We start from the raw sequence: 22,952 nt of genomic DNA on the forward strand, positions 1-22,952 counted from the left end.
CACTTGACTCCTATTTCATATATAATTCTTTAAGATTTGGTCAATTAATTCCCGAAAAATTGAAAAAAATTTGTAACCGGTTCCCAAAAAAATCGGTAACGAAAAATTATACACTTTATAGCAATTCTCGGAAAATTTTACCTCTATTTCATATATAATTCTTTAAGATTCGGTCAATTAATTCCCGAAAAATTGAAAAAATTTTGTAACCGGTTTCCCAAAAGATCGGTAACGAAAAATTATACACTTTATAGCAAACCCCAGGAAATTCTACCTTTATTTCATATACAATTCTTTGAAATTCGATCAATTAACTCCCGAGAAATTTGAAAAATTTCGTAACCGGTTTCCACAAAAATCGGTAACGAAAAATTATCTATAAAAATTATCCATAAAAAAAATTCAGCTTGATATCTCAAAATTTACGGAAATTGGAGCAGAAATCGGAAATCCCTTTATTATTAGCAATTTTTCTATAAACTCATCGTAGCCATCCTCAAAAAATTAGAAAATTTTGAAACCGGTTTCCAAAAAATCGATTATGAAAAATTATACACATCTTTGCCATCCCCAAAAAATTAGAAAAATTTGGGCGTTGTTTTTAAGAAAGTAACGAAAAATTATCTCTAAAAAAATTCAGCTAATATCTCAGAATTTGTGGAAATTAGAACAATCACGTACATTTTTTTAAACAAAAATTGGAAACCTTTTAGAAAAATTGGAAAAACTTCGTAACCGATTTCAAGAAAATCAATTCATTAATAAAAAATTATCCATTAATAAAAAATTAAACATCCTCCAAAATTTAAAAAAATTTTTACACGACTCCTATTTCATATAATATTCTTTAAGATTTGGTCAATTAATTCCCGAAAAATTGCAAAAAATTTGTAACCGGTTCCCAAAAAAATCGGTAACGAAAAATTATACACTTTATAGCAATCCCGGGAAAATTCTACCTTTATTTATACGTAATTCTTTAAGATTCAATTATTTCCCGAGAAATTGGAAAAATTTTCGTAACCGGTTTCCAAAAAGATCGGTAACGAAAAATAATACACTTTATAGCACTCCCCAAAAAATTCTACATCTACTTCATATACAATTGTTTGAGATTCGGTCAATTAATTTCCGAAAAATTAGAACATTTTCTGATACCGATTTCCCCAAAGATCGATAACGAAAAATTATACACTTTATGGCAATCTCCGGGAAATTCTACCCCTACTTCATATAATTCTTTAAAATTCGGTCAATTAATTTCCGAAAAATTGGAAAAATTTTGTAACCGGCTTTCAAAAAGATCGGTAACGAAAAATTATACACTTTATAGCATTCCCCGGAAAATTCTATCCCTGTTTCATATATAATTCTTTTAAATTCGGTCAATTATTTCCCAAAAAATTAGAAAAATTAGAAAAATCGGTTTTCAGAAAATTGAGCAAAAAATTGGCCGCGACATCTTCATCCCCGGAAAATTCTACCCCTATTTCATATACTTTTGGTAAAAATTCGGTCCACTAACGAATGAGTAGTTCGCGTACAGACAGACAGACAGACGTGACTTATATATATAGATGTTAAATTCTTATACAGGAATAATCTATTCAATTTAAATCTCAAGTACGTTTAAAGGATTTTAACATACAAGCATAAATATTAAGTGTAACAAATAATTTTTTAATAAAATATTTCAAGTATTTTTTAAAACGTAGAGATTCAAAAATATCGTGAGTACATATGTTATCTTGAATGAACATGTTATTATATTATAACAATGCAAAATAGAGGAGAGCATGCGAAATTATTTACATAACTCGCGAAAATAAATAATTAATTCCGCAACTGAAACGACGAATAAATGATAAGTTACTCACCCCAAGCTTGCTCCGCCGTCGCCCGATGCCTCCCAGACCTCCTCCTCCTCTCAGCCTCCTTCAGCCATTGCACTCACACAACATAGTTCGCGAAAACATAGTTAATTACAATCGCGTGCGTGATAATCACCGGAATACGGCGACCACACGGCACTTTGCGCGGTGTTAATAGCACGCGACACGCACTTCATCGCATTACAACGGAATAATAACGAGAGAAAAAAAAAGATTGCGTAAAATGTTACGGACCGCTTGATTCTCGTATATATGACGTCTCGCGTAAAGTCGTAACGAATGAATTTTTAACGGTGCGGAAGGTTTCAACAAATCGCCGACGTAGAAAGAAATGATGCTGCGTGATTGAAAGATCGTGTTAAAACGATTGATCATAACTGTGATTGCTGTATGGTTAAGCATGCGTCGCGACGCTGATCGACTCATTGTCAGATGAATAATTCAAACATTCGCGCTCCGCTAAGTAACTATTAATATGTAATCATGTTGATAATCGTGAGGATTAATCAATCGAGCTTATGAGCTTACGCATCGCTAATTGTTCATAACAAGTGATTCTACGCATCTTTCGATAGTTTTCGCGACTGAATTTTGAAAGATAATGCGAAGATAAGCGGAGCGGTACGCGCCACCGTCTACCCTCTGCAAGCCTCGCCGAGCGAATGATAACGCGCGTGCGGCGTGCGGCGCGCGGCGACTTTGTATCTATTGTCTTCGTTCGCGCCGATTATCGCGCGCGCGCGCGGGCTAGGTATTTCCACGAAATGCCTAATGCCTACGCGTTGTAAACATTTCCTATAGAATTGGCGCTCGACGCCCGGCCGGAAAGTATTTAAACAATTATATACGTATGCAAGGCCGTCGATTAATGCAGTATTATTCGGGTAGTGAGAACTGAATGATCGCCGGACAGCGACGCAAACTGCTCCGTATCTTTTTACACGTCCTCGATAGTGATATCAGATCCTGGGGCCGCGATTTCTCGGCAACATGAGTAGCGGGGATAAAGTGGGGTGATTAGAGCGAACGCGCACCGAATGTGCCTAGTCACCCCACTTCATCCCCACTACTCATGTTGCCGAGAAGTCGCGGCCTTATTCTTATCACATCTCCTCGAGCCGCGATCGCGATATTTGACGTTCATCCCCTCACGAATAATTAGCGATTACCGGCCCGTGGTCTAAATGACTATCCCTGACTATCCCGTTAATGATTCGAGATAGTTATCTATCGAAATAAAGATATCTTATATGACTTTTACTTGTTGGGTCGAATCGCGTTTAAGTAATAAAATTGTAATAAATTATTTACTAAAATATGATTGTAATAAATTTAAAAAATTAATACAATTATAATATTACTTGATGCTTCAATAATCGTCAATAATACACTAAAAATTCGATATTTGTACAACGTGATTTATTTAAATCTTGATTTATTTAAATCTTCCGTCGTTAAAGATTAGTATTTAATGTTAACTTGCTAATCGCAACTTTGTGTGATTGGATCTTGTTCACGTTATTTCTCCATCGTAACGTAATAAAGTGCGTGTAACGTGCAGTGAACAACGGAAGCGTTGCACCCTATCGTAATATTCTGATTATTAGTACGCGTCCAATAATAATTAACTATATATGTTTTCGCGAGTGTGTATGCGTGCGTGTATACAACGAAAAAGTCTGACAGGAGGAGGAGTCCTGGGAGGTATCAAGCGACGGCGGAGTAAACCTGAGGTAAATAATTTATTATATATTTATGCAAGTAACAATTATTTTTAAATAACAATTGTTTTAGGATATTATACTAAATTGGAATATATTTGATGTACATTATAGTTTAACGTTCTTGTATTACAATTTCACTGCTGCGCATCGTATTAGTGGTGAGAGGCGATTTATTTTTTACTTTAAATTAAGAATCTGTGGAAAGAAATGTATATATAAAGATAAAAACGGAATATTAGAAATAAGTATATAATGTATTACAGATCCATTGTCTTAAAATGGATGGGCTAAAATAGATTAGAATAATTAATTCATCCTGGATAATAAATAATCGTTCGTTTTGATATATTGCGCACATTTTAGATGCAAAAAGTATTCAGAAAACGCAATTGAAAGTACCGTAAAGAAGAAATGACATATTAATAGTGTTGTTTGGACAATTTTAAATTTGGACAATCGAGTACACTCAGAGAAAAAATTTGTACCAGCAACTAGAAATAAATTAGTACCAGTAACTAGAAATTTGTAGACAAATAGCGCCTCAACTATGTATTATAAAGTTGTGACAACAACAATAAATAAGTTATATAAACTAAGAAAATATAGTAATACTTGTAGTAATTGTTACGTTGGATAAACTATAAAAAAATAGTCGCATTAACAAAAAATATATTGTTGATGCAAAAAATATATTGTAGTAACATGAATTATATTATTGTAGTGATATTAACTAGTTTTTGAAATATAAAGGAAACATATTTTTTGTAGTAAAAAGAACATAATTTTTAGAGTTGTATGAACAATAACTTCTTATTTGTTTTAATAATATTTATTTCGTTATACAATCATATTATATGTAGTAACTTATACAATAAAATTTTAGTATTATAAACAATGTTTGATACCAGTAATATTACTTTTTAATTTCTCGTTTCTGACGTCACATCTCATGAGATGTCAGGAAAGAGTCCAGGAGCCTTAAATCTAAACTTAAAAGCTATGTACATGTAACATAAAATATATAAGTTTTTAAAGTTGGATACATGAAAGAATCTATAGGTAAAAATATGCACGTATACTCTCTAAATTTCTTCGAGTGAGATTTAACTCAAAAGAAGTTAAAATTCACTCGGGTCGATAGTCACAATACTGCCGCGCGAAATGGAGTGACATTGCACTTTTTATAAGGGTGAATATTTGACTCCAACCGTAAAGTGATTGTTTCACTCGTTTGGAGTAAATGTTTAACTCCATTATAGATAAAATAATTCACTCAATCAGAGTGAATTTTTCACCTTTTCTTAAAGTGAAGCTTTCACTCTATTGTTACGAGTGAACAATCACTACAGTTGAAGTCAAATATTTATTCTTAGGGCCGGTTTCACCAACTCCAGTTAATTTAACCGGTCGATTCCATTGAAATTGATCAATCGCATTTGTTAATTTTGCTTTAACGACAAATGCGATTGATTAATCCCAATGGAATAATCGGTTGGTTATATAAATCAACTGGAGATGGTAAAACTATGTGAGAGGTATATTAAAGAAATAGGTTAGACAAATAATTGCACGAGTTAAGAAAAAAACATTATATATATTGAATTATTTATATATAAAGTATATAATGTATTTATTAAAACAAACACAAAAGTACTAAATATAATATTAATAATAAAGAAAAAAACTTTTATATAAGATATTTAAAAAGAAAAATAAAATACTATCTTACTAATTCGCTTGTAATCCTTAAAACGTGGATACATTTGTAAAATATTATAATACAATCAGTGTTAGCTTTTCATTAGTACTTTTGTAAACCCTTAATGTATTTCATTTACTTACTCATGTAATGCAACGCTGGTGTTTAACGATAAATTTTTAAGTGTCACATCAAATGCTCTACAACACGCTTTTGGTTCTACTAAATGTAGCACACAACCAGTGATAAAATCATAAAAATTAGCCAAATCTGCAGAGAACTGTATGTCAAAACAATAGTGTAATTTTAAGAGAATATCGAAAGCTTGTAAGCCATTGTTGCCAATTTCGATCAGATGATCATCTGCCTTTATGTAAAAAATTCCTTTTCTTTCTTCTGTAGTCATACTACATATTAAATAAGGTTGCACATTCCTTTAATTAGATGCCTTATCAACTTGTGAGCACTCATTTAAAAATAAATTATCTTGTGCCTAAAGTGCAAATATATATTAATTAAACCTCAATGATTATTGAATGAAAATAGCTTAATGAGTGAAATAATATACTTTCGATTAGATACTTACATTCTTAAAAATTAGTAAACTGTTATGCGGGATTGTTATTTTAGCACATACATTTGAATATCCCACTGAGATACATTGGCTGTCCTTGTTTTTTACTTGTGCTGTCTTTTTGTCCTAAAATATACATATGTGAGCAATAACTTCTGTTGCAATAAAATATATTAAAATATACGTACACATACACGCAACACACACACACACACGCACGCAACACATATACACACAAATATACTTACATTTCTTTTTCGTTTGGTGTAATTAGGAGATGGCAGTAGATGCGGTAGCAAAATCAAAGCTTTCAAATTATCTATAAAAAAAGTTTATTAAGATATGTATTCAGACAAAGTATTCTGTAAATTTTTTAATTTATTTTATTACCTTCAATGTCATTCACCGAATGCAGTAAATTTGGTGCGTTTAAGGAAGAATACTGCAAAATTCTCGGTACATAGAAGCTTACAAATTTTGCCAAAAATGTATCATTATCTGGAAATTCGGCTATGAATTCTCTCTGGATCTGTAATAATATAATAAATTGTACTAAGGCTCCGGTCAACGTGACGCTACAAATGCTTTGGAGCGTTCTTCTTCTCTTTCTTTCTTCATTGAAAGAAAAGAGAAGAGGAATGCTTCGAAGCATTTGTAGCGTCACGTTGACCGTAGCCTAAATCTTACCTTTTAGAATATTGACAGCATCTTCTGAGATACCATTGCTCAATAAAAACTGTGACAAATCTTCCTTGCTATTGAGAGTTTCCTAACAAAAATTTCATTATTTAAATAGAAGCGATATATAACTGCAACCAAGATTTTATGTCGCGTAATGACGTTTAATAAATAAACTGAATATACGTAAATTCTTATACACGGCGCGCCCGCTCCCGTTATGAAAAAGGCGCGAAAGGCACGTCCGCGGGAGGTTAGGTTAGGTCTTGCACAATGCCAGGTAACAAGCAATAGGAACAGAAATCAGAAATCTTGTATCAATAAAGAATGAACGGTGATACAGGCAATAGACATAAAAATTCCGTCACGTTGAAAATTCTGTGTCTATTGCCTGTTGCCAACTAATCATAGCGTTAGAATTAATTAGGTTATATTAACGAAATTTTGATTATTTACTGTTCCTATGCCCATTGCCTGGCATTGTGCAAGGGTCATTAGCACTTACCTGTGGAAGAAACGACATTATTCTAGATAATACAATAATTTATCTAAAATGTCGACACGAAGACGAGATGATCGATTGACGAGAAGCAACGGTCGTGGTCGGTTGACAAGCGAGTAGTGACTCCACTGAACGAGTTGCTACGAGCGATCTTCTTTTTTTCCTGGCGCTTTCTTTCCAACGTGGTGTGGAACATATCAGATTCACTCTTTTTATGATTGAAAATATTCACTTAAGGACGCAGAGTGAAATTCACTCCACGACACAGAGTAAAAGAATTCACTTCACGACACAGAGTCGAAGAAAGTAAAAGAATTCACTCCATATGAATGAAAAGTCATTCCAAGTTGAGTGATTCGGTGAATTACTCATTTTTTCGAGTGGAATTTCACTCGAAGAAATTTAGAGAATATAAGACTTACTAATAGTAAATTTTTATATGAAAATATAGCCTTTATAACTAATATTTAGAGATTATATTGTATTGACACACTCAACGATATGTCATAAATGATATGTGAAGCACATTAAAAAAACATATATTAAGAATCAATTAAAATATCGAATTCAATATTAAAACATGTGATTATCATATGCAATATACAACATACCGTTCGAAAATACAACGCTATTTCGCGGTTCAAAAAATAAAAGTGATTCGTATAATATAAACTCATAATCTTCCATATCTTTTAATCGATAACTTTGCAAATGATTATCTTTCTCCACGCATTTTAGAATCTTTACAATAAAAGCACAATTAGAAGTAGTGCTATTATTATTTTTTTAAAAGATATTGGTTACAAGGCCATATACTGGCAAATTATCGGCAGAAAGTTTAATAATAGTGTCGACATCGTATTTAATATTTCCAATAATAACATTTTTTATTTGATGATAATCATTTAATACATGTGAAAAGTTTATAATAGGACGTTCATCAGTATATTCTAATTTGTTATAAGTGATAGGTATTTCAAAAATTTTATCATCTAGAAATAGTGTACTCATATGCAGTTGATGTTTAGTAGCAATAGTTAAAGGCAAATTGATTCTATTATTTGACATTAATGCACTCTGTTTCAATGGCCGATGTTTAGCTTCGAAACGCATTGCCCATATATGAATTAAAGGACCTACAATTTTCATTATATGAGCATAATGAACCATAAAATGGTGTTTTGGTTTCAAGGTGTCTTTAAAAATATTGATATACAATATATGATGTTTTTCAATAAGTTTTTCAAGTAAATTAATATCATCATTGTTAATAGTCGATTGTAGTACAATCATAACTATCTGTCTTAACAATATATATAATTTCCAACAGCTGTTTTTTCGTGGAACGAGATCACCGAAAATTAAACATGCATTTAAAATGAAACACTTCATTTCCGCAGCCGACATTTTTATATACTTGTTTTCAATTGTAATTGAGTGGAGGTTTATTATCGTTATCCGGATATTTAAAAAATTTTAATTTAAAATTAAGAGCTTCTAAAGTAAACAGTTTTTCAATACAAATTAATTGATGTAAAATATGTCCCATGTCATAATTGCAGACTCCTTCAAATAAATCGTGCATTATGTCAACACAAAAATTGTCTGTAACATGGAAATCAAGAATATCGTTCCAAACACTTTTTACTTTAATTCCCGTTTTTTGTACATTATTTTGTATAACGTCAAAATTATAATTTTCCTTATCGCGCAATAAACAATTATTTTGTTTACATTGCGTCCTTGATATATTTTTCGTGACTTTACAGAATCTACAAAAAATGTCTGAATTGAAGCTTGTCGTAAAACCAAGAATCGAATTTAATCCTAAGTTATCACCAATTATTAAAGCAAGTTTGAATAAAATAGTAATTAATTTCCCATTAATATTAATTTTGATTCCTTCAGTTGCTAAACTATTTAATTGTTTAATGACATGTCCGTATATAAGTTCAGCTCTGTACTCCTGTACATCATTGGAATGAACAATTTGAACAAGGAATATAGTGTCAAGCTTCGATCGAATTTCTGGTGGTAAACACGGCAAGGAAATGTACATTCCAGACATTTTGTAAAGAGTTGCATGTGAGCCCAAAGGATTACCACATTCAAAATCATCTTCATATAAAAACAGAGGCAAAGTAATTTCGCTTGATTTCGAAGTTTTGATTTCCAAAATTCAGTTTGCATAATATTAGATATACTTTTTTCTGAATATAATTTTGTTAAGTAATCAATAGTTTTTGTAAAATGTTAGGTATTTCAAAAATTTTTTTAAAATAAGTGCTATAGGAATGACAGATCCACAATTTTTTTCATATTTTATTGCATTTATATTTAATTCTTCTCGATAACCATATGTTATAGTTTCAGAGTCTATGAGACAATTACGTTTACGTAATTCTGCAAAACATTTATGCTCTGTATTTAGTTGTAAAAAGCTTGATTGAAGATCATTGATTCGTGTTTGAAATTCATCTAAAGCGGATTCATCAATATGTTTTATAACAAATTCTTTTAATGAATTTAGGAACTCACTATTTAAAACTTCTTGAAATAAAGTTATTATTTTTTCAGCTTGAATACGGCTCAATTTAATATCGCCATAAAGAGTTGCTGCAATCTTCAGTGCGTTTTCAAAAAATGACGATTTTTCGATATTTTTAGTTAAGTTAGGTAAGATATTTTTATGAATTGTAAAAAAATCTTCTGACTCTTCTAACTCACAATTGTCATAATTGGTATTTGCATTATAATTAGAAGTATCTACTGATTCATTATAATTACAAGTATCTACTGATACATTTACATTATAATTACAAGTATCTGCTGATACATTTACATTATAATTACAAGTATCTGCTGATACATTTGCATTATCTACTGATACATTTGCATTACAAGTATCTACTGATACATCAACATTTCTAGATAATTTATTATTACATTTTCTGTAATGATTACGAAGAGAGCTCCAATTATTGAACGTCCTATTGCATAAACTTCCAGCACAGGCATAAGTAACAGTTTTTTTATCATGGAAATAACGCATATGATAGTGCATTAATTTTCCCGCTAGTAACTTTGAACATTCAGTACAACGAGCTTCCATTGTATTTAATAGTAAATAAAACAAAATAATTTTATATTTTTTTAACGGTGTTACGGCACGAGCAGAGTGCGGAGATATTTTAACAAAACTCTAAAAGTTAAGAAAATAGGAAATTATTCACTTCCATGTGTATCTGAAAGTTCAAAAGAGCAAGAAGTTTCTGATGATTGTACAGGTGTCGAAGATTCGCATTCGGTATTTTCGCAACTTATATTTTCTAAAGAATCTCTCACCCATTTGACGCTTTGATAATGTCTTTTTACTTTTTTGTATTCATAAATTTCTTCTTCAATATATATCCAAACTGCTTCACATGAGACGGGATATGCAGCATTCAAAACATAAAAAGATTTCCAACAGAAAGCTACGGCACTAGTAACATCTTGAAATTGATATTTTTCATCATTGATTATAACATAAGCAGCTTCAACTTTCTGTACAGATAATACCACAATCACGAAAGGCTGCAATGTTAATTTATAATCGCTCATCAATTTTCGATGTGCAGAAAGTACTTTTTCAATGTCAGTTATCACCTATACACAAAAAATAGAATTTAAAAAATTAAGTAACATGACAGTAGAATAAAATGATAAAACTTACATTTATCCAAGTAATAAATCCATCAGATTGTTCTTTATAAGATGGTTTCCATGGCTTTTTTGGTAAACCTGTTTTTTTCAGTACTGGTCTGAATAAATATGGAAAAACTTGCCAGGCTAGTACATCTGGTGATACTTTATCTTTATCTAAATCTTTTAATAAATTTGATGCTGCTAGTTGTTTGGTTGCCAACTGGAGTATTTTTGGATGCAAAGCTGGCCACTTTTCTTTTAAAGCATTGATGGGTGCTATGTTTAGTAATTGAAAATCTAATTGCATCAATAATATTCCTAACGGTGGACGCAACTGTGGATATCTGTTAAAATACTCTGCAATATTATTTCCACAAGTATTCTTGCGATAGTTGAAAGTTTTTTCCCATAAAAATGAAATTTTCTTGTAATCATCTAAAGACGTATTAGCCAATTCAGAAACATATAACTCGGATTCCTTCTCAATTTGCTTTTCTGTATTTTTAGCTTCTTCTTGTTCAAAATCTTTTACTGCTGTTTTTATTTTCTTAACTGTATTCGTATAATAGTGATATAACTTTCCTGAAGCGGCTCTGCCGTTTTTAGAAGGTGTGTACCATTTTTCAACGTCTTCCTTACACCATATACTTGTTATTTCATGAGCCCAGAATAGAAACTGTTGTCTAGAAATTCTACAATATATTAATGCGTTATTATTAAATTATTTATTTCTATATATCTTGACTTGTCTTTGTGTTATAAATATTTAAAATACTTTACTTTAATTTATTTTCTTTATTCAAAAGATGATTAATTATAATTTTTGCCAAATCAGTAGAATTATGCAGAAGAGATGATTGCTTTAATAAGTATTTTCCTTGTACTGATTGTTTCAGCAGTACTCGTAAGCACTAAAAAAATGTATTTAATAATTATTTGTAATATTTCGGTAAAGTAATATTATACATATAAAAAATAAAATACGGATTTACCGTTCCAGCTGCATTTGAATAGGAAGGAAGTTCACTTGTAATTTCAGAATGAAGTTCACTTGTGATTTCAGAAGTTTTAGAATGACATTCATCTGTTATCTACAAAAAGAAAAATGTAATATAAAATTAAAAACATGTTAAGAAAAACTATATACCTATAGAATGAAACATTGTAATCAAATCTCTTTAAAGAAGCCTAACTTTTGCGATATTTTAAAACAACTTTTTCTTGAAGATTTAGTTTTTATAAAACATGAAAGATTTAGATTTAATAAAATACATTTGTAAAAACGTTATAGCTTTTTATAATTAAAAAAAATCGATATTAAATCATTATTTTTAATAATCATTATTATTATTTATACATTCAGTACGATATATGCAGATTTAAAATATTATTTAATTGATATGTATTATAATATAAAAGCAAGTATTAGCCCATAATTATATATATTAGAAATGTTCTATTAAAGAAAAAAAAGAAATGCTCACAAATGATGTTTTCAATTTCTCTCTCTCAAAAATAAATTTATAATAATGTCCCATAGGCTTGATTAACTTTGCAACTGCTTCATCAGGCATAAATAAAAGCACTGATTTATCTATTTTTTCACCTACAACAGTAATTGAAGAAATTCTTAAATAACTTGTACAAAAATATCTTTATATTAAAAAAAATAAAAGAAAAAGAAAAACAAAACATACAAAAATATATATTATTTATATACTTAAAAAATATTATAATATATGTAAAAAAAACATCTACTTTTTATAATACTATACTTACGTCGAAATATCTCAATGTAATCGGAAAGATTCCACTCTGTTAATTTATTTTCAACAAACGTATCTATTTCTGAACCATTATCCATAAATGTTTGCGACAAATTAGTGTTACTGGAAGCTGTAGATGAAGATTCAGTATTAGTGCTACTATTGCCAGCCATCTTTTTGAATTCGTGATAAAGCACAATTAAAATTGCTAGAAATAAAAGAGCATATAAATGGTTTATTATGTGTAAAGATATTTCTAAGAATAAGATAAAAAAATAAAAAATAAATAAAAATAAAATAAGTAAAAAGATTTTATGTAATAAAAGACCATAAAATAACATTAAATTTATTCTAATACATAATTGCCTATGTAGGTAATAATGTAATTTTAAAGCTTTCGTTTCGAAAAGATTATAAGTAAAAAACTTTTAAGTATTTTTGCTTGATAATTAGAAAAATATATAAATATACTTATATATATTTAAATATATATATATATATATATATATATATATATATATATAATATAACTGATAGTACGCCGTAAATTAACTGCTGTGAAACTTGTGGCAAGTGTGTTGTGTACTGCAAATACGTTTTAAAAAAGTTTATTTGCTATTCAAGAGAAATAAAATATTGCAAGTATAAAATTCTTATTTTTTATATAGTGCCTTTTCACTTAATGTTTACTTTTAAGTCTTCCAGTTGTTTTTATTATTAAACCTTTGTTTATATGACTTTTTTATGTAACTTAATAAATGTTATATTGCTAGTGGATGGAATTAAGTAAAGAAAAATACTATTAAAGATTTGTTTTGTTAATAATAAAAACAACTGGAAGACTTAAAAGTAAACATTGAGTGAAAAGACACTATATGAAAAATAAAAATTTTAACCTAAAAAAAGAATTATCATAAAGATTTATAATTAAAATTGAATATGTCCTTATATAATACTTACAATATTGTATTTCTCTTGAGTAACAAATAACTGTTTTAAAACGTATCTGTAGTACACAACACACTTGCTACAAGTTTCACAGCAGTTAATTCACGGCGTGCTATCAGTTTATCTAGCAGTTACTTTTTCCTTCTTCTTCTTCTTCTGACGGCGTGTCTTACACCACTTGTCGTAAACAGTCAATACTTTAAAAAATCTTCCTTCCGTACAAAACACGTCCAAACACGATCGAGCCCGCGCGCACTTTTAGCTACCTTTTCCTTTTAAGACAAGTCTGACTCTGAACTCTGAACTGAACCTGAACACGTTGTCACGTTCTCAAAAGATGTAGAGGAGAAGAATACGTTAAAAACAATAGAAGAAAGTTGACACCACCTATATCGATTTAACGTGGATCACTGCGCACAACATATCCTCGAGAGTCTCGAGACAAACGAAATACGACAATATAGAGGCGCGTCTGGGCGCGTCTACATTATCGAGCCGTTTACATTATCGACCGCAAATTGACCATGCGTTCACATTATCGATCGCAAGCTGAGCATGCGTTCACAATTCACGTTATTGAGCCGAACTTCGATCGCACCTGGTGAATAAGGGGCGGGGCACGAACATTGCCGTAGCGTCTTACGACAACGCACATAGATAAGTAACGTAACGCATGTAACGTATAATATGTTACGTTACGTTTTCCTATGTCGTACGTTTGGCTTACGTGTGGCGTAAGGCAATTCTCACGTAAGGTGGCATAAGACGCTACGGCAATGTTCGTGCCCCGGCCCTAAGTTTGATTCGAAGCTTTTTTTTTTGGATTCGGCTCGCGGTTTAGACCGATAATCTAAACACATCTTTACAATGACATACGTATAGCGCATTTTTATGTTTACTTAGCAATAAAAAACTCAGTTATATATTTTTATTCATATTTGTATAACGTTGTTGTCAGAACGCATTTTTTTTAGTTATCTTAACAATAATTATAAGTTATGCTTCATTAAAAAAAAATATTTGTCTAAACTGGAAAAATTATATTATCATATCTTATTTTATGGAGTCTATATAACTATAATCATTATAGTTGAGGCGCTATTTCACTATCAACTAATAGTTGACAAATATTGTTTCTGTGACTGTATTTTTATAGTATTCAATACTATTTAGTTCCTATTACTTTGGAAAACTAGTTACAAGTAGCTAAACTGCAGAGTTGCCAAAAAAATAGTTGCCACAACTATCTCGATTTCTCTCAGTGTAGGTATTATACATTGTAATTTATTAAATTTTCAAGTTTATTGTTTAAATAAATAATAAAAAATAAAAAAGAATAAACTATGTGTAGTAAGTAAAATATTTTGATTGTATCTCTTTTGTCGCGTATACTAATTTTATATCAGTCGACGTACGCGCGTTCATAAGAATAGAAAGAGCAACGAAAGCATCGGTACCGATGAAAAATATCCCTTCCGATCGATGACTGCTTATAATTATAATCAACCTGTTCTCCGCATGCTCGTTCTTTTGAGCAAGCGAAGAAGAACCGTGTTATAATCACACCTTTGGTGGTCATAATTTAATGTTAATAAGCGCATAAAAGCTTTGATCATACCGATCGAAACACATTGACGCGGTTCAGATATAAAATTTGTATTTGATTGCAAAGCTTCCGTGAACATCGCGATCTTACGTTTTAATTTACGTGGGCTCTCTCAACTAGATATTATATTGAATCTTACAAAAATTCACGATATAAAAAAGAGATATCCCGGAAACAAGATCTATTTAATCTTCGGTTTAATTAGAAAATAATACTGAAATTAAACCGAGGATTCGAAATAAAACGTTGCGAGTGCCAGACTTTAAATATTAATTTGCTTTTTTAGGAATTAAAACGAGATCTATTTAATCTTTGGTTTAATTAGAAAATAATGCTGAAATTAAACCGAGGATTTGAAATAAAAACGAATGCCAGACTTTAAATATTAATTTGCTTTTGAAGAAAACTCTGTATATGTACTAAGATTAACAATAATTTAAGCAAAAGACTTGCTATTGGGGAAAGAAGTTGTCAATAAAAAAGAAATTTGTAATGCTATTAGCGTCGCGTTGACAAGCATAATCTATAATTAGTCATTATGTCAATTGAGTCATCGTGAATAATATATTCATGAAGAATCCTCAATCAAATCACATTTTCCGGCTATAAATTCTGCTCGATACTAATTACCTCTGCGGCTTCTCTGAAGCATCGATAAAAACTCAAGAAAAACTTTCGATTGCTCATGCAGTCAACTGTACATTCTAACTTAATTGAAGCTTGTGACTTCATGAATATGAAATGTGTGATACAAGCTTGACTAGATCTGGTTTGAAAGAATTGCCAACACACGAAAGGCGGAAGAGATGTGCACATTCCGTCTTCAAAAATGTCTCAAAAGCCATAAATCGATGAAAACAGGTGCACGATGTGCATTCAAATCGTCTGATTACGACAAGTACAAAATAGCACTATATCATAATTATAGACAGAAAGGTATTTATGCTAGGAATATTAAGTGTACATTAATCTATTGATATTTTTATAATATCCATCCTTCACACATACACGATATCTCAGATTTCATCGTAATAATATATTACGTAGCGAAAATAAAAGAAACGACGTTAGTGGATTCTTTTTTGTATTGAAATATCGAGAGCAGGGAGTAAGATTGATCGAGAGTTAATCAAATTATATATTATATTACGTATGATTACGTATAAATTATTAATCTTTAAAACTTTTTTAAAATAATTGAACGTTAAATATAGGATAAATAAAAAATGTTGTATCCTACAAAATTTAATTCTTGAATTCTAAATTTCTAATAATTATTTTTATAATTATAATTATAACCGGCCGCGGGTATTGCCGAATCTGGTTTTTTGAAACAAGACGCGTGTGGTCGATGTAGCTATTGCTACATATATAGTGATTGATATTCCATAGATCAAAGAGCAAAAGGATCGTTAACACGTCAGCCGACGATAATAAATCATATCTACAAAAAATGCCTAGAGACGTTGATCGAAATAAAATTATCCTGCGATGTATCATTCATAAAGATGATACGGTCAATTATATAATCTCAGTGAACTAGACCTCTTTTCATTCAATGATTAAACAACTTTGTATCGATAGATTTTCTGTCGTTCCTTATGAAATTAAGATTGACAGCAAGATTTAAAAAAAATACTAACAAAGCAGAATTTTAACTATTTTGATCAATATGTAACAACATTAATTATACAGAATATATAAATATAAAATCACGCGTTTTACGGAATCCTAGCAGAAAATTTCTTGCTAGAATTAAAATTTATTTATTTATACCTGTCAAAAATATTTTTCTTCCTAAGTAAAAAGATTTTTATTACGTAAAAATGTAGTATACTTAAAACTCAAATTAATGACTAAATAAAAAATATATATCATTGAAGTAATATATAGATAAAGCTACAAAACAGATTTAGAACACTGAGCTAATTAAGTGCATAAATATATGTCAGGTAAAAATTTCATTAAAGAACTTTCTGAAATTAAAATAAAAAATTCTACAAAAATTTGGAGAGACTATACTTTAAAATAGAAACATTAATTATCTGTCGTATGCTCAAATGTCGTTCGAAAGAACATTTCTCGAAGTCATTTTTGGAAAATCATGAATTAACAATGATTTCACTTATACAAAAGTAATTTTAAAGCAAAAGTAATCTTGTTCTGTATCAAGTATCGCTAATCAATCTCAGTTTTATTGCGGTGTTCCGATATACAAACTCAATAAGTAATTTCGTACTATTCCAAAGGATCTTCCTTTCAATACGGCGTATCGTTTCATCTATACCGGGCGTATTTGCGTGCATGCCGGATATACCTTACCTATGATTAGGTTGATCGGTTTTATTTCCTGTTTACACTGCTCCAGGTGGTAGATAATTAAAGGATAAAGGAAATCTCACGGGGCTGTAAATTCATTTCTCGATCCACGCGTGTTCACGTCTTATAGCATGAAATCGGATTTCTTCCTGGTTGTTTAGATTTAAGAATTATACTTATAATAGCGAGCACGTGTAATAAGAGCAGATCTTTTCGCTTTCTTACACTTCCAATCACAGATGTGTGATTTTCTACGAAATCATACCTTTATGATACCGTATCTCGCGAAAACTATACAGCCTATAATTGTGGAAGAAGCGATTCAGTCAATGCATAATTACACTCACGAGTTATTACTTCATTTTACAATTCTTTAATTATCTAATTAGTTCGAAAATCAGTTACAAAATATATAATAGCTGTGACTTAAAAAATTCAATTCATCAATACGCTAATTGAACGATGCATTTATGGCATAGAAATTAACTTGCGTATACATTTTTAACACTCGATTAAATCTCCAGATCTGATTTCGCTTTCAGAAACGCGCGCTTCAACGAGCATTTCGGTAATCGCCTTATCATAAAAATCACACTGACATTTGAAACCATCAAGTTGTCATGTCGGTTTAAATCCCGCGAGTCTCTAAATCCACACACGTGTGAAAACTTTTACGAGGTACAATATCTAGCGTGCATCTACATCTCCTACGTGTTTCTAACTAAGTAATAAACGTAGCTATCTTCTGAGTCGGGAGAGATGGGCCGACCGCGATACTTGGGCGACGTAAAAAAATAGATATTTATCAATCATCGATGCTTGTACGGTTTATTCGCGTGCGCGCGACACTTGACCGCGTCTCAAGTGGAGCACGCAGCTGGGTCGGAAACGCCAAAGGACTTACGTAATTTCACGATGACGCCTTCGAGAGGCATGTTCTCTCAGATATCTGTAACAGTCGCGCGACACATTTCTCTACGCTCCCGCTGTTTTACGACACGACCAGAGAGGACACGGGGGGCATCCTTCGTCAACCCTTTCGAAACATCAAAATTATCAGCCGAATAATCGAGCGATAAAAGAAATGTTCCCACCTCATAAAATGCTTGAAAATAAGACGCAATTGACAGTCTCCCACAGCTATCCATGTCATCGTTTAAATGATAATAGGATAATTTATTAAAAATTAACGTCGTAGAAGACAGAAGATCTATGGCACTCTTGAAATTAATTAAAAAATGTCGAATTTTTCAGTGAATCGAAAATTTGATAAGCTATCAATCGTAGCAATTTCCTATGTCTTGCAAATTACAAAATAATTTTCTATTAAAATTAATGCCTGAGAATTGTGTAATAAACATTGAGAATTGTATTGTTGAACAAATACATTTTCCGTAAAATGTTTATTAAAGATTTTACGGAAACTTTTTTAAGATTTTAACATTTTTACTTTTTTAACATAAAATAAGTAAAAAAATACCCCACACAAGGAAAAATGGCAAATTCGAGTCACTTTCCATTCCATAGCGAAAAGTCCATTGGCATAATATATTAATAAAAGCGTACAAAAATCTGTGCATCGATCGTAATATAAAGACATAAGTAATTATCGGCGCGAAGAGAAGCAACAGCGGATCGTGATATAAGCGGGCATTTTCCGTGCGCGCATCCATAAATCTGCCCTCGTGTCACTTATATTATACGTGTACGCACATCGGCATTAAAATCAGAGCAGCAGGACGCGGTTTGAGAACCGTCGCTGCGCGCTGCTTTGTCGTCGTGGTGGACGAAGCGGTAGAAGAAGCTACCCGCGGAATGCGAAACACTCGGCAGTTAATCGGAAGCGTGAAGCACGAAGGGCAGCCCGAGAAAGCCGGCCGGCCGGCCGGCCGGTACGGCCGACCGTCTGATTATCGGTCTACCTATAGCCTACCAGATGCAAATGGACCACTCGGAACACGCGGAGGAAGTGCTCGCGCGCGGAGCAGATATTACGTTAGGTCGAGAATAGATCCGAAGGTCGTTTGAGCACGCGGTGCATCCCTACGAGAGACGTTGTCGTCGTCTTTGTCGTTGTAGTCGTCATCGTCATCGAACACGTGCTCGCTCCGACCGAACTCGTTCGATCGTCGTATAATCGTTGCCTCGGAATACGAATAAATTCCAATATCGCTGTAGTGAAGATCGTCAAGCAGGATTCTGGAATATCAGAATTCTGGTGTATTAATCGACATCACGTTTGAAGGTTGACCTAATCGCCGGATCGTTACATTTTTTGTGCGCGGAATAAAAAGCACATTGGATGAAGACTTGGAGAAGGCCTGATACTCGGTTTATCTGTTCATGCTATTTAACGGTCGATGTAATGTGAGCTCTAAATCTTTTAAATTTTCATGCAATTTCTTTATCTTCCTTTCTTTTATAAATTAATAGTTTGCGAAATGTAGAATGATTATTTTGCGAGCTACTTCCAGTAGTAACAGTCTTCGAAATTAATTGTTTTCATATATTTAATTATACGTTATGTATTTTGACAATTTTTTACTGCTATTAGATATTTTGATAACTGAACATTAAGTCGAATATCTGTTTATATAAATAAGATCCACTTAAAATTAACTAAAGAATAAAATCTATTTGGATTCCTGAGGCTCAATTGTCTAATCGCTAATTACTTTTGTAATTCTAAAACTGTTGACGATTCAATATCTTTCTTAGCAAAAAGAAATCGAAATATTATTTTGTTTGTCTAGGCGGATATCAAAATATCAAGTTCTTTTAACGAGTCCATTAGGTAATCGTTTCTTACAAAGTAAAAATCTTGGCGAAACGGAAAGGTGAATTGCACCTAAAAATTGCAAAATAACCTTGCTTCGAATATGTACGTAGTGCAATTGCGTACTGACGGTCGCTGATCGAAGAAGCTTTTTTCACTTATACTCTCAGTATTATCAGGAGCATTAATAATTGCATTTGATTGGCCACGGACAAGATGATCCACGAAGTAGATTTCAAAGAGTGCATTGCACTTCTACCGGATTGCAATCAAGTTCTCGTACAGTTTCTGCTACGTGGCTGCACATAATATACACGATGCGGGGTGTATTTATTATGATGCTGGAGAGATCTTGAGATCGCTATATTTTATACCCGCTATTAATCGTGCTGTCAATTTTTTGACTCAAAATAGTAACACGTGCATACGATTGAATCTAATATATATCAGTGCAATTAATAAAAAAAAATGCGTTTAAATTTATTTGAGGAGGATAATCCTGATGTATCGATTTTCCAATAGGGCTTGATTCGTAAGTAAGTATTGATTGCATTAATATTCTCATAGAATATACAGCTTCCGTTAATTACTTAATCTATTAAATAATCTATTACGTAAAATACGAGTTAATTGCAACAGGGAAATATTTTGCATTATTACAGAGTTATCGCTACGTTACTTCAAATTACGGGAAATGTGCAATTTACTGTAGGTATAGTGTCTATCAAAGCTCATTATATATTATAAATCCAAGCTTATGCTAAAGAACTGTTTTGCATTTTAACTCAATCTTTATATTTTTCAAATAAGAATTTATATTTGTTCTTACTTTTATTTATTGCGGAAGCAAATATATTAACACCTTACGAATAATTTTATAACTTAATTGTCTATATAATTTAAAAGATAAGTTATCAGACTCGGAAAATGAAAATCTTCAAAAATATAAATTATAATTAAAAACAAAACATTTTTTAATAATTGCACTGGATATTCAACTATATATATTATATACTTATTGAGTAACAATTAAAAATATGAAAATATTCAAGAAGTTTAAAACAACGTTGTATAATTAGCATTATAAAACATCAAAACTATCGCATGAAGGAATGAGATTTTCAATCGCAATGGTTTTTTTATTGAGTATATGCGGAGATCGTTCTGTCTTTCGTACAAGTTTCATCTTTATGAATAATTTCGACATCGCCGGTGTAAATCCTCAAGGCAACTTTACGCCCATCTTTTCCTTCCTCTAAGGGCCTAAACGACCGACGCGCATCGTTTCACACCTCACCGGCAAATTGGATCCACTGAAGAGTCGTGTCTACCGACATCGTCGATGTCTTTTTGCGGCTTAAATCGGGGTCAATTTGAAAGTTAAACGAACTCTCGCGGCGGGTATTCCCTCTTTCACGCGGGCCGTCCCGAAAATCCCAATCTAGATGGACGTAAAGTCGGTACCTTTGATGGCGCAACGAGAGGCGCCGCGCCACTCCGCGTGTTCGGGACGTTAAATATCTACCTTGTTATCGGGTATTCTTCGTCTTTACCACCGTTCGCACGCCCTTTGCGGCCGGATGACATGGTAAATCTTTACTTTTATGTAACGAACATGAGAAATACTCTCCGATTGCTCATAACATTATATTAAAAAATTACAAAAAGACATTAGTCGATTTTTTTACTTCAATGAAATCTGATTTTCAAACCTAATGGAAAATATCATATTAATACCATATAAAAAAAAAACGATAGAGAATAAGATAAAATGACTTTAAATGCAATCAGTTATTAATAATACTTCTCTTACAACTGTGAATTTCTTATCGCGATCCCACAACCTACATTTTTATTTGAAATAAAGAAAATAAAAATGATGAGCATTAATGATGGCCATATCGTCATCGCGCCTCTCGCGAAGTAGTCGATCTTTTTTTTCTGCGTAAGAGCGGGTTTACAGCTCGCACTTTGCATGCGCAGAGTCGTCCTCGCATTGATCTGATTCGCCCTTGCGGATCTCCGGAAGATCGCTTGATAATGCGAGAGGCGCGACGCCGCGACGGTGCCGTTCGATTCAAAGCGATCTTATCGAGACTGTTCGTTGTAGACGCCGGAAATTATTAAGTGCGGCCAATAAACGATTTGACACTTGCGATTGCGCTAAACTTGTTCTCCCAGAGGCACTCGTTGCGCATTAGATGAGAAATTTCGCGATCGATACGACCGCAATTTGCCATTCGATATATCGATTTCTTTCCGAGATTTGACTCTTTATCATTCGATAATTGACTTTCATAGTTAATTGCATTTCAACAGGGCTCTTTTTATCTGTGCAATTGGAAAAGCTGTGTAACTGAATACATGATTTTTCTTTGCAAAAATGCATATCCGTGTGAATACGATATTATCGACATTCAAATTTGCGATATTAATAATCAGTTCTAAGCGATCAATAATTAAACAACTTGGACGAATTAAACCTCAGAAATGCAATCAGATAAAATTTTATTAATTACTTTATTTTTATTTTTATTTATAAAAATAATATAAGATATATAATTACGACTAATTTAGATTTAAAAAGAACAAAAAGGGAGTAGTAATATCAACTCAATTGTTGTTAAAGCAAAATTGATTTCAAGTTGGCTGAAGGAACCATTGATGAATATTAAAACAGCAATAATAAGTATATAGATTAGATTATTCTCTGTGTTCTATCTGCATATACATATTTATACATACATTCTGGGTTCTAGTAATTGATACAAAAAACAAATA

The 22,952-nt window shown here is 31.8% G+C and overlaps 1 protein-coding gene and 2 long non-coding RNA genes across 7 annotated transcripts in view; 1 reads left to right on the plus strand and 2 right to left on the minus strand.

The window, feature by feature from the left end:
- Positions 1–22,952, plus strand: part of LOC139815687 (uncharacterized) — a 239,480-nt gene that overhangs the window by 193,779 nt on the left and 22,749 nt on the right. The window lies entirely within an intron of this gene.
- LOC139815691 (uncharacterized) overlaps positions 1–22,952 on the minus strand; it is a 197,857-nt gene that overhangs the window by 92,562 nt on the left and 82,343 nt on the right. The gene's annotated exons all lie outside the window — the stretch shown is intronic.
- LOC139815911 (uncharacterized) lies at positions 5,267–7,423 on the minus strand. Its single transcript, XR_011732864.1, has 6 exons — positions 7,073–7,423; positions 6,577–6,658; positions 6,280–6,418; positions 6,138–6,208; positions 5,902–6,015; positions 5,267–5,808 (listed from the first exon to the last, which is right to left on the minus strand). It is a non-coding gene; the product is annotated as an uncharacterized lncRNA (long non-coding RNA).

Source organism: Temnothorax longispinosus, chromosome 7, assembly GCF_030848805.1.
Source record: "Temnothorax longispinosus isolate EJ_2023e chromosome 7, Tlon_JGU_v1, whole genome shotgun sequence".
Lineage (NCBI taxonomy): Eukaryota > Metazoa > Arthropoda > Insecta > Hymenoptera > Formicidae > Temnothorax > Temnothorax longispinosus.